This window comes from Miniopterus natalensis, chromosome 4 (genome assembly GCF_054644295.1).
Source record: "Miniopterus natalensis isolate mMinNat1 chromosome 4, mMinNat1.hap1, whole genome shotgun sequence".
Taxonomy (NCBI): Eukaryota; Metazoa; Chordata; class Mammalia; order Chiroptera; family Miniopteridae; genus Miniopterus; species Miniopterus natalensis.
This window is the reverse complement of record NC_142084.1, coordinates 44,691,413-44,705,001: the sequence shown is the minus strand read 5'-3', so window position 1 is coordinate 44,705,001 and position 13,589 is coordinate 44,691,413. Positions and strand designations below refer to the sequence as shown.

The 13,589-nt window shown below is 42.1% G+C and overlaps 1 protein-coding gene across 1 annotated transcript in view; it reads right to left on the bottom strand.

Moving 5' to 3' along the window:
• TRIM2 (tripartite motif containing 2) overlaps positions 1-13,589 on the bottom strand; it is a 125,757-nt gene that overhangs the window by 82,802 nt on the left and 29,366 nt on the right. The gene's annotated exons all lie outside the window — the stretch shown is intronic.

The window sequence follows — 13,589 nt, the reverse complement described above, 5'->3', positions numbered from 1 at the left end:
ATTTAGGTTTTGAAGCCTGAGGAGGCATCAGGTAGAATGAAGAGGGAGAGAGGCAGAGGGAGATCTGAACTCTGAATGGCTGCAGAATGCAGGCTCAAGGAGCAAAGGCGAGAGATGAGTTCACAGAAGGTGGCAAGGAGTCAGAACACACAGGTCTTACCTTCTAAGCTCTGGCATTTGACCTTTGCTTGGAAGCTATGGGGACACTCTGAAGGATTTTAAACAGATAAAGTGACTTGATTAAATTGTGTTGCAGAAGGATTACTGTGGACAGCAAATGGAAGGAAGACAGCCTGGGGAGGGAGTGGAGGCGGGGCTGGGATGGACAGGAAAGACTCCAAAGATGTGAGCAAAGAGGAACCTTTAGGATTTGATGCCTGTGGTAACAAGCACTGGAGTGGAGCTGTAGGCTAACACCCAGCTTCTGACATGGGCAGCACGGTGGATGGAGGGTACCACTCACCAAGAGAGAAAAATGAAGGAGGAAGAGCAGATGGGACCAGGGAAGTGATGACTTAAGTTTAGACGTGTTGCGCCTGTGGTTTTTGTGGCTATCCAAACGCAAATGTCCCAGCAGGCCAGACAGCCACTTGGATCTGTAAGGTATTTTGGGCATCAGAGGCTAGCTATACAGTTGTCCACTTATAAGTAGAAAGCAAATACAGGAGCGGAGAAAAATTCACTTAGTTTGCTAAAGCTGTCCTAACAAAGTACCATAAAACAAAGTGGCTTAAATAACAATTTTATTGGCTCACAGCTCTGGAGGCTGGATATCCAAGTTCAGTGTGTCAACAGGAACATTCTCACTCTGACTGCCGCTGGGGAAAGATCTGTTCTAGAACACTCTCCTAGCTTCTGGTAGTTCCTTGGCTTGTGGCAACAATCCCAATCTTCACATGGAGTTCTCCCTGTGTGAGTCTGTTCAAATGCCCCCTTTCTGCAAGGACGCTCGCTAGTCATACTGGAGTAGGGGCCCACCCTACTGCTGTATCATCTCATTTTAACTAATTACATCTGTCCTTATTTCCATCTCCTATTTTGAAATTTCCCTATATCCACATAAGGTCACATTCTGAGGTAGTGGGTTTAGGACTTCATATGGACAGGGGACACAATTCAACCTGTAACAGTCACACCATGTGGACTGAGTTATTAAGAGCAGGACTGAACATGGAGATGAGGAGAAATACCAGCTTTAAGTGGGCAAAGAGAACAGCTCCAAATGAAAACGGAGAGAAAACTGATTAGAAATGTACACAAATAAGGAAGAGAAATGTTTAAGAAAGAAGTGATTAACATTGCCAAATATTAAAAGTCAGGCAAGATAAAGCTAGGAATTGCCCATTGCCTTTGCACTGTGACAGTCATTGGACGGAATGGTCAGACCAGTAGATGAACTTCAAAGGGCCTGCTCAGCTTCAACATTTTATTAAAACCATTGTCCAGGCAAACCATGGAGAGGATGTGGGATAGTGGGCGTTTGTTTGAGACTTGCCTCCCAAGGCTACAACCTGCTTTCCAGCTTCCCTTGCAGTTCGAAACTGTCTCCTAGGCTCTAGCTCTGGTGGAGAGACACTAAACTTCAGTTTGCATAAAAACAAGATGAGAAAGCAGACTCCAGAGAAGTGATTTCTATGAGGTAGCACAGCCTGGTGGAGTGATGTGACTCAGGGATCACGGGGGCACAGGTCCTAGTAGCTGTCCAAAGGAGTGTTGGTGTGCCTGTGCCTAGAGGAGCAGTGCTCAATCTGGAACCATCTGGTGGTGTAATCTCTGCATTGTTCTCAACTGGTAGCCTCTGAGCCTGATTCTCTGGATTTTTTAGGGATTCTCTGAGCCACTCACTACTACTCTTTTTAAAAATTATAACAGCTTTGTTGACATACGATTCGCATACTACAAAATTCATCCATTAAGAGTGTACAATTCAGTGGGTTTTAGTATATTCTCAACGTTGTACAGCCATCACCACTGTCTAATTCCAGAACATTTCATCATCCCAAAAAGAAACCTCATACACACTGGCAGTCACTTCCCATTCCCCCCCCCCTCTCAGCCCGTGGCAACCACTAATCCACTTGCTGTCTCTATGGATTTACTTATTCTGGACATTTCATATAAATAGAATCATACAATATGCACCTTTTGTGTCTGGCTTCTTTCACTTAAACATTTTTTAAGGTTTACCCATATCATAGCATGTATCAGTACTTCATTCATTTTTATTGCAGAATAATATTCCACTGTATAGATAAACTACATTTTGTTTGTCCATTCATCAGTTGATGAACATGTGCAGCTTCCACTTTTGGTTAGTATGAATAATGGCCTGAATATTTGTGCACAGTTTTTATGTGGACCTATATTTTCATTTCTCTTGGTTATAACCTAGGAGTAGAATTGCTGGGTCATATGGTAATTCTATATTTAACAATTTGAGGAACTGCCAGACTGCTTTCCAAAGCAGTTACATCATTTTATACTGCTACCAGCAATGTCTGAGGGTTCTAATTTCCTAGTGGGTGTAAAGTGGTATTTCATTGTGGTTTTGATTTGCATTTCCCTAATGATTCATAACATTGAACATCTTTTCATGTGCTTATTGGCCACTTGTGTATTGTTTTGAAGAAATGTCTCTTGAAATCCTTTGTTTATTTTTTAAAATAAATTTTTAAATTAACTGTAACATGAAATTTACATTTTAACCATTTTAAGTATATAGTTCAGTGGAATTAAGTACATTAATGTTGTGCAAAACCATTATTATTTGCCCATTTTTAATTGTCTTTTAAAATTAATCTTTTATTGTTAAACTTTTATATTCTAGACACAAGTCCCTTATCAGATATATGATTTGAAAATATTTTCTCACATTCTGTAGATTGTCTTATCCCTTTCTTGATGGTGTTATAATAGTCTCTAATAAATTCCTTTTATGCTCAAACTAACTAGAGTAGTTTTTATCGTCAGTAGCTAAGAACACTGACAGATGCACTGGCTTCTGTTAAATACTACCTTTTAAAAAAATTTTTCTATAGCAACCTGTCTCATATCACATATTCTATCCAATATTACCTTAGAATTTTTTTCCCTAAAGCATTTCCTATTCTGTTAGAATTCCATCCACATCTTACATTTCCTGGGTGCAGACACAAGGTATCAAAACCCACCACTAACTCAATTATGAGCACAGCTACCAGCAGCCCTCCCTCTTATTTCCCACCTCTGCCCAGTCCTGACCCTGCACACTGGCCCTGGTGCAATGCCCTCCCTCACCCCAGAGTCCTCCCACTCTGCTCCTCCCTTTCCTGTTATAATGCCAGAGCCACATGGAATTTATGAATGAGATCAGTGTCCTATTTAAACTTTGGATCATCATCAGTGCCCAGGACAAGGCTTTGCAAAACTTGGCACACAATAAGTACATGTTAAATTGAATTGAACCTTGTGTTCTATTTCCTTAATTTAGTTTTATTCTGAAATAATACTTATGCAGTCCTTGATTTTAAATATTCCCTTAATGGCCACCTTTGGAGGATTAGGGCCTGATATTGGGTTGCAGGGCAAATCTATGGTGTTCAATTTGTGACTGGAAGAATGGAATTCTTTGGGGAATTAATCTCTAGGAGGCTGTGAAATGGAGAGAAAAGGTAAAGCTTCACAGGGTGCAGAGAGGAGTTAAAGAGCATTACTGGGGGACATTGTATTTCCTGGCAGAGTTTTCTGGTGGGTTAGGCTTCAGGACTGCCACTGCTCAGTGCTTTGGGTCTGTTTTGTTTTTATAGGCTTTCTTATCCCCCCTCCTTGTTCCTATACCTGTGAAGTTTAAACTCTTCAGATTAGGAACTAAGTAAAAGGCACCCATTGGAAATAGCTGGAAAGAGCCCGAGTACATTCAGTCACCCAGTGTTTACTAAGCACACACTTTGTGTAAGGCACCACTCTGGACACAAAGAGGGACAAGATTCCTTCCCTGTATTAAGGAGCTGGATGACGAATGCGGCCGTCAAGACAAACACAATTAACTATAATCCAAAGTAGAATGGACTTCCAATAAAACAAGCATAAAACACTGTTTGAGAACTCAGGGAAGAAGAAACCGCCCACTAGAAAAGGTGGGGAAGGAAAGCTAGGCTTTTTGCTTAGAAATTTAGGACTTAACTAAACCATAATCCCTGTTCTCCAGTGGCTCCCAAACTAGTTAGGAAGAAAATCACACTTACAAGAGGCTATAATTCAAGACCATCTATGATAAGATGGATTAGAAAGAGTCACAGAAAAGTGAGTGATCACTTCCTATTAGAGTAACTAGGAAAGACTTTATGAGAGGGTGCACTCGGGCCCTAACAGATGGAAATGATTTATTAAAATGCATATTTTAGATAAAAAGCAATCGAATGCTCTAGAAAATCTGGAAAACCCAGTAAAGTATACAGAATAAAATAGAAATCATCTATGGACCCACTGCCTACAGATAAATGCATTGCCAGACATATATGTTTAATAAATATTTGCCATATGACTGACTGAATAAATGACATTACCATTTATTGTCTCTAATTTTTCCTCATGAATATTTTTACTATGCACATGATTTTGAAAACTGCTTTTTAAAAATATATCACATTATATGTATTTTAAATCTGTAAAATATTTGAAAACACATTTTAAACAGCTGAAGAATATTTGATTAATTGATATATCATTTACACAACCAATTTCCAAAGTGCTTACATTTATGTTGTTTCCAAATTTCTGATTATTATAAATCAAATGAAATTGCTAAACACAAATTTTTGTGCATACCTATAGTCTAGGCACAGATTCCCGTAAATGAAATTATCAAGTCAAGGTGTATTAACATTTCTGGGGCCCTCAAGAGAGTAAAACATTGCACAACTACTTTCTAGAAAGGTTGTATCAATTTACCTTCCCACTAGCAACGTTTGAGATTAAGATACACACCCTCACCAAGTGTTATTTTAAAATATTTGCTAATCTGATAAGGAGAAAATAGTAACTCATTGTTCTTAAATTTTCTTATTTATTTGGTCACTAGTGATGTGGAACATTTTAAGTATGGTCTTTTCCATTAATATTTCCTTTAAGTTGCTAGTTCATGTTCTTTGTCCATTTATCTTTGGGGAACTTGGAGAGGATTCTTTCATTCAGTCTGAATTCTCCTATGGCTATCACTGTGTGAGCATCCGGCCAGTGTGTGATCTTATTTTTTTAAAGTTAAGTTATCATTCATTCCTTTTCCTCTCTCTCTCCCTCCCTCCCTTCCCCCCTTCTCTCACCATAACATGGCCCCGAAACACAGCCAACTACTTCATCTGGTGCTCAAAGAAACTGTGGTCTGTGGCAATACTGGAGAGAGAACTAGTTATTAGAATTACTGAAAGACAATATTATCAGATTGTCAAGGGCCATTTAGTCACTGTGACTCTCCTTTTAAGTGCTGATTTAGAGCCAAACCTCCTCCTATGCTGTACCATTAAATGCCACAGTGTTCCCCTATTGACCCCCTAAGTCTCAGCTGAACTGGACATTCCTGCTTTTGTGCTGTCTGTTCCTGCTGAGCCTGGTGTGGCCTTTTCTGCTTCTTTCCCAGCCCAAACCCTGCCTGTCTCTGATTAGGAAGCTCAGATGGCAGCCCTTATATGAAGATAATCTCTTCCTCTGAATCCCACAGCACACTGTACTTCACTTTCAGCACTTCCACTCTCCCAGGTGTTCTGGCCATTTGTGCATACAATTCCTCTCCTTCACTGCTGTATAACCTCCTTGAGGCATCTGCGTGAATGGGTCTATGTCTTCTTTATGTCTGGATTCCCACAATACAGTTAGCAGAAAACCAAAAATGTTTTCCAAATTAAAAAATAAAATGTCATTTAACAGAAACACTGGGGGCAGGAGGGGGACTACTTCGAAAGGGGGAAAAATTTAATTTTAATTGTACAGTAGTCCCCCCTTATCCATGGTTCTGGTTACCTGTGGTCAACCACAATCCGAAAATATTAAATGGAAAATTTCAGCTCACCTCATGTCACCATATAGGCATTGTATCATCTCACATTATCACAAGAAGAGGGGTGAGTACAGTACAATAGATATTTTGAGAGAGAGTGCATTCACATAAGTTTTATTAGAGTATATTGTTGTAATTATTCTATTTCATTCTTACTTGTTAATCTCTTACTGTGCCTAAATTATAAATTAAACTTTATCAGAGGTAGGTACATACAGGAAAAAAACCACCAGTATATGTAGGGTTTGGTACTATCCTCAGCTTCAGGCACCCCCTGGGGTCTTGAGACATATTCCGCAGGGATAAGGGGACTAGTGCACTGACTGTGGTAATGTTATGGACGGAACTGTGTCTTTCCCTCAATTTCATATGTTGAAACTCTAACTCCCATGTTAGGGGTATTTGGAGATAAAGCCTTCAGAAAAGGAATAAAGGTTAAATAAGGTCCTAAGGATGGCGACCTAGTGCAATAGGATTAGTGTCCTTATAAGACAAGGAAGGGACTCCAGAGCTTTCTCTCTTCATTTGCGTGCGCAGTGAAAAGGCCATGTGAAGACATGTCGAGAAGGCTCTATGGGAAAACCAGGACCCAACCATACAAGCACCTTGATCTTGGACTTCCAGCCTTCAGAACCACGAGAAAATAAATTTCTGTCCTTTAAGCCACCAAGTCTGTGATATTTCTATGACATCCTGTGCTGAATAATACAGTGGTAATGGTAAGGTGTTAGGTAGAAATGGAAGAAAGTTGGTCTAGACAAAAGAACATTAATAACTCAGTCAAAAAACTCACAGAATCTCATGTTGAGACCTTAAGGGGGTGGACACTAAAAGAAGAATTAGGAAACATGCCTCCTTTGGTCTTGTCATAAAAAGCACAAGATGCCCTCGTATTCTACAGCTACTTAAGTTCTCTGTGGCAGAGGAATGAAAAAACTGGAGTCCACGGACTAAGAAACTGAATGGGAAAAACAATTAATTTTAGATCAAATATAAAGTCAGCAGAGGCAAGTAAGCATCAAAATAATATTTCAAAACCATTGGGAGGTTGGCAAGGAAATTGCTGCTGGCTTCCAGTAGACTAAGAGCAGACTTTCTTATGTTTTCTTGAAATGATGATCTATGATCATCTCAGGCTGATCCATTAGCCATGGAAAGATACTCTTGAGTCTCTAGGGACGTCACTCACTAGAGGCATCAAGCCATATCACAGAGCCAGACACGACTTCAAACCAAATGCTAAGGAAGAGCCCGTTAGAAAGCCCAGAGAGAAGGAGAAGAACTCTCTTGGCGTCAAGTCCTTGCCAAAAATTCAGTCATCCGAACTCTGCATATCTTAAATGCGTGTCATGCTTTGGTCCAAGTAAGGTTTTTTTGTTTGAAACTTCAAAAGAACAACAAAATCAAACAGGCAAAGGACTTTTTTTTAAAGAACTGTTTTTCTTAGAACTATTGTGATGTAATGTCTTCTCAGTTCTTCAGTTAGAGATGGGGAAAAAAAGAAACCATGAAAATGTTTCTTTCAAAATCTCCTTTCATCCAACATGTGGAGAAAATATGGTGGCAATTGAGTCATTTTCTTATTCTATCCATTTCAATGTATTCTGTGCTTAACTTCTAATATATATCTTGTCATATAGTTTTTAAAAAATAAACATTTAATAAGTATAAAATACAAACAGAAAAGTGCACAAGGCCTACGACAGCAGTTTGATGAATTATCACAAAGAAACCACAAGAGAACACCACCCAGAAATAGACAATTACCAGCATCCCAGGTGCCCCTTCCCAAATGTAGTTTTAAACTAGATATATTTTTTCATAAAAAGAATATTATCAATGGTAGTACGTGCCCAGAAGCCAAAGAGGTTGATGGATACATTATCCAGGAGTTAGAGGGCATCTCCATTTACCAGGGGCTTCTCTAACTTTTAGATTCCTTAGTCAATTGCACAGTGCTCAAGGGAATACAAATCATTATAACCATCCCGTGTTACTGGCAAGTGATTTTGTCATATATATCCAGATCCTTAAAAAATTTCTATCTTATGCCTTAGTCATTCCAGTTTAAAATCTTTCCCAAAGCAGCATCAGAGATGTGGTCACAAATATACATGGAGAGAGCATCTAAGAGCAGCAGCTCTGAGATGACTCTGCCACTTCTTACTTGTGCAGTCTGGGACAAAATATTTAACCAACTGTTCTGCACCTTAGCTTTCTCATCTGTTAAACGGTTATACAAAGATTAAATTAGTTATAATACATAAAGAACCTGAAACTGTGCCTGTTACACAATAATTCAACAAATGTTAATTATTATCTATTATGACAAAACATTCATCATTGCATTATTTATAATAGGAAAAAATTTGAAAGAAGTTAAATGACCAGAAATAAGGGAGTGAATACATACACTCTTGTGCATCATACAAAAGAATGTAATGCCCCTCTGTGAGTATCACATAGTGTTGAAAAATGTGGGCTCTGGGTAGCTCAGTTGGTTGGAGCATCAGCCCATACACCAAAAAGGTTGTGGGTTTGATTCTTGGTCAGGGCACATACCTAGGTTCTGGGTTCGATCTCCAGTTGAGGCACGAACAGGAGGCAATTGATGTTCTCTTTCATATCAATCTCTCTCTCTCTCTCTCTCTCTCTCAAAATCAATAGAAACATATTTTTGGGTGAGGATTTTAAAAAGGGGGTCTGCACCAGCCTGACTCTGACCAGCTGTGCCACCTTGGACAATTTTTTTTACTCTCTGATCCGAGCATCAGTTTCCTTATTGACAAATAGAGAACCATAATACCTGTCTCGAAGGGTTAGCTGCCTCATATACATGAAGCACTTAGCAAAGTTCCTGGCATGCGGTTGGTGTTGAATCAGGGTTAGTCTCTCTACTTGAAGTGTCAGTGCTGCAGCCTGATGACCTGATGTCATCACACGAAGCTTCCCAGTCAGTGGCTGAGAGTGTGTGTCCTGGGAGAGGGCGAGCGAACAAAACCTAAATTCCCATTGGAATCAACAGAGGGAATTATGGGTACAAGCCTAGGCCTCGATGCCCCTGCACAATTGCCATGTGAAGGAGCTGGAAACAGTCGTTCTGCGGGCAGCACCAGAACAAATGGCTTTGATTTAAAGGGAAAAATGAAAGGTCCCCAGCCAAAAACTCCCATCACAGCAACAAACAAGTCTTGGCAGAGAGAGGAGCTAGGACGGTTTTCCTGATCTCCATTCCCCATCCGCTTCTCTGCCTGCCGCCTCCTCGGGCTTTCCAGAGACTGAGGGACAGGAAACGGAGAAGACAGATTTACACCCACTTGGGGGAGATGTTCACTAACAGCTTCCACAGAGCGAACTGGGAGCCGCTCTGATGTGATCCCCTAGATCCCGAAGCTCCGGGTGGGGGTGCAGACACAGGCTAGACAAGGTTTCCGTTCCCAAGAAGCAGGTTTACAACCAGCCCGGGAAACCCGGCTGGCATTGGGATGTATCTCGGACCCAGAAGCCCCAATTCGTGGAAAAGACAAGGATCGCCTGTTACCGAGCCCTTCCTCCACCCAGCCCTGTTTCACCCTGACTTCAGGTCCTTCTCTATCAGCAGATCCCCTCTCTCAAGGACGCTGCTCCTCCAAGCCACACCCAGGAAAGCCTGAGACACCACCAGGTCTGTGTGCAGGTGGCAGGCTTGGAGCCCTGGCCACACGGCTGCTGAGAAAAACGCAGCCTCACACTGGAGGCCAGCACTCCCTGGGCAGCCTTGGGGGGGGCTAGCTGCCGCCACTGCCCCTCCCAGACCTGCAGTGACAGTCCAGACAATGGTCCCCTCCGTCCACTGCATGAGCTGAGTGTGGGAAGAGAGCTGCTTTTTTCGGGCCTTGTCACTATCTTTCCTTGTCACAGTTCCAACAAGGCTTCTGGGGCTTGGAGGGTCACTGCTACCTTATGGGAGTCTTTCTGTTTTCTTTTTGCAATGGACTGGCATTAATTAGTATTTATGCTCTACCCCGACTGCGCCCAGAACACAGGGAGTATCCAGAAGACACAATACCTACCCTCGTTGAGGGTTTATTTAAAGGGGCCACATTTTTAAGAAATCACTGATTGTGGATTTTATTTGTTTGTTTGTTTTTGTTTTGTTAAAAGTGCTCTTAAGAAAAGAGAATCATCCAGTTAGGGGTGCTGGTCAAGAATACTACATCCTGAGAGACTTAGCTGCCGTTGCTTGGTTCCCAGTGATCTATTAAGGGATTCAGTTCTGGCCTTTTCTGGAAATGCAGTTATTGCCTGGGAAGCACTTGAGGGCCATGGAGGGAGCCGGCCTCACAGATTTCCCTGGACTTTAGCTGTTGACAGAGGCCCCTCAGCAACATTTTGCTTAAAGCTCCTGTATTTAAAGTTAAATCACCCAGTGTTGCACAGGAATATCCTGGAAAACTCCACAGATTTGAAACTATTTTGGAAAGCACACAAGTGCTCTTTGTGGTACATAGTTCTGAGGTCAAGTTACAGTTTCTGGGAAGAAAAGAGGAAGGAAATGTGCCCAGTGAGAACTCTGTCCTTGAGGGTCCCTGGTGGGATCTCACTCAGGATTTATTTCGCTCCTTAACACATCAAAGAACACAGGGCGGAAGCTGGCTGCCCTGCCCGGGTTTACAGGGTTTACATCGAGCTTTAGAGGGTGCTACAGATTTAAATATCTTCCTCCTACACACACCTTAAGGATAGACACCATTTCCTAAATTCATTCCAGAGACGAGTGTCAAGAAGCATATCTGATACTCGTAAAGTCAGAGGTTGGCCCTTTGGCTCCTTGAGGTTTCTAGAGGCAACCGGTTGAGAAATTTCACTGGAGTTCTACTTGCACAACAGCTGCAAAACATGAGATGTGCCATTCCCTCAGGTATGGTACCAGAAGGCACAGGCTGAGAGTGGGCCAAACACCTGCTGGTTAAAGACCTACATACCAGGAAAAACTCTCCTTGAAAAGCTGAACAGGACTGCAGGTGTGATAAGGGATAGTGTTCCCAGCAGGTGTGGCTTTCCCATCAGGAGTGCTAGAGGTGAGATGATGCTTATCTAAATGACTCCCAGGGGCTCCCCAGGGGACTTAATCCCAGTTTCTGATTCACTTCCATTTTTTTTGATGGGTCACCATATAGCACAGGCCCACCAGTGTGGCAGGGCCAGGACCCAAAGGCCTCCTTGGTTGGCCCTTCCTGACGTCGGGCTCACTGGGTCAAGGTTGTTACCCTTTGGCACTCTCACCCATTTAAAGGAAGTGGTTTTTGGCTTTCTTCCTCAGCTGCCAATTAGCTTCTTGCAAGAGGTCACATTTTGGTGGCAGTGTCTACATGATTTTTCAAGAAAAATCTATCAATATGAATGCTAACTATAATCCACAGGGAATTCTCATTTCATAACATGATGTTAGGTACTATATACTTTCATAATGGTTCACATTTCAGGTCACTTACTAGCTGTGTGGCTTTGTGCAAGTTACTTAACCTTTCTGTGCCCCAGTTCCCTTCTCTGTAAAATGGGGACAATAATTGTACTTACTTCAAAGGAACTAGTGAGGACTGAGTGAGATAATACAGGTAAAGGCTTGGAACACAACAGGTGCTCAATAAATGATAGCTATTATTACCATTAGTGCTTGTCATTGTCATAGCATTTCATTCATACATGCTTATTTCTTTGGTTTCATAAGCCCATGAGAACAGTCCTCAGTATTTAAAAGCTCTAGGAGAATATTAGTTTATTGTAATTCTCTCATTTTAGCATTAGTTTATGTCAATTCTGTATCTGAAAATATGCTGTAAGTGTCTGAAATTCCAGGAGCCTGGCATGCCCACCATTCTGGTAAAAGAAGCCAAGCAAGAGCAGTCTTTGTGCCCCATGGGGTCTCTTGGAATTCACCCCATTCTCTCTCTCACCAGGCTTCCTCTTTCTTCCTCCGCATCTTGCCATCACCTGGGGGTGGGATGTTGTTGGTGGGAATGTGAGAATGCCTGATGTGAAAAAAGCCAGGATTTATGAGACCTGAGGGAGGTGGGGATGGTGCACATCTCTCCCCCTCCCCCTTTCCCAGGCTCACGGACCACTGAAGGAGACCCTGGGCTCACTTAGAAACCATCTGGTGTTTTCATATACTGCACGGAAACATTCATGTTGCTTTGGGTCAAATTCATTTAAAAAGTAGCCTTTGCACCATGGCAGAGTAGTACAGTTGGTTAGAGCATCATCTGATAAACCAAGGTTGTGGGTTTGATCCCCAGTCGGGGCACATATACGAATCAACCAATGAATGAATAAATAAGTGGAACAACAAATTGATGTTTCTGTCTCTCTCTCCCTCCCTTCCTCTCCCCACCCTCAAATAAATAATACATACATACATATATATACACATACATAAAATAACCTTTGTATCTGACTTAATTCATCTGGGAGTCCCAACATGTATTGACTTTAAACATGCTATCTGTAGATAATAAAGACAATTTCTGGGGATTATGGGGAGGTGGGGAAATTTATAAGGCACTACAAGTATTAAAGCCCCATGATTCACTTTTGGCTTTATCTCAAATTAAATCACACCTCTTCCTTTTTTCAGGCTCCATCCATATCAAACACAGACTGTGGATTCACGGACTTTATACCATGAGGCTCATCAGAAAGGAAAAAACAAAATTCTCTGATCAAAGCTGCCATGGGTGATTTTCTGTTCAGCTGGAGGCAGGAAATCCCAAAGCAATCCCCAGGGCTTTAGCTGCTCCATCCCCTCCCCCCCTTGTGGTCCAATTGACAGCACACCCCTCCCTTGTTCTGAGTGGCCCTGGCACTATGAGAGGTGTCTTACTTGGCAACAAATGGGGCATGGAGATGATGAAATCAGGCCCCAGAGATCTGTGCCTGAGCAGCTTCCAGCTCTCACTCATTTATGAAAACCAGAAAGAACCCGAATGTGGGCTGGCCAAGCGCATTTAGGGTATCACCCCCATCTCACAGGGTGTCCTCTGGCTCCTCTGCCTCCTCTCTTGGGTAGTCAAGGACAAAAGCTCTAATCGCCTGGGGCTGTTCCTTCATTCCTGAGCCCTTTGAGCACTTTCATGGGGCAGTAAAACTTTACAGCCTGCCAGCTCCAAACGGTTCCCACATTTCTGAATAGAACGATTTATGACACACAGGACTATTTCAGTTTGCCCTTTGAAAATAGCAGCAGATATCAGACCCTTTCAAAGGGGGTCGACTGGGTGACATGGGCTCCCAGCTGGCTTACAGAAACCACTCAGAGGCAGGGCACAGCTCCTGACTGCACAGAGTTAAGTTAGAAAATAAAACAGCCTTTGATTCTCACCACTTCACGGAAGAAGAAACCATAACCCCTGTCTCTTCTGTGGTGCTTTGGTATCAAGCCCGGTGCCAAATTATGTCTCTCTCCCAAATTTTTCCTTCCTTGCTCCTTTCTTGCCTGGGCTGACAGGGATCGCTATGAGCTTCATCGGTAAATCCTAGAGAACTGATCTCCCTCTGTCTCCGCAGAAAAAAAATTAAA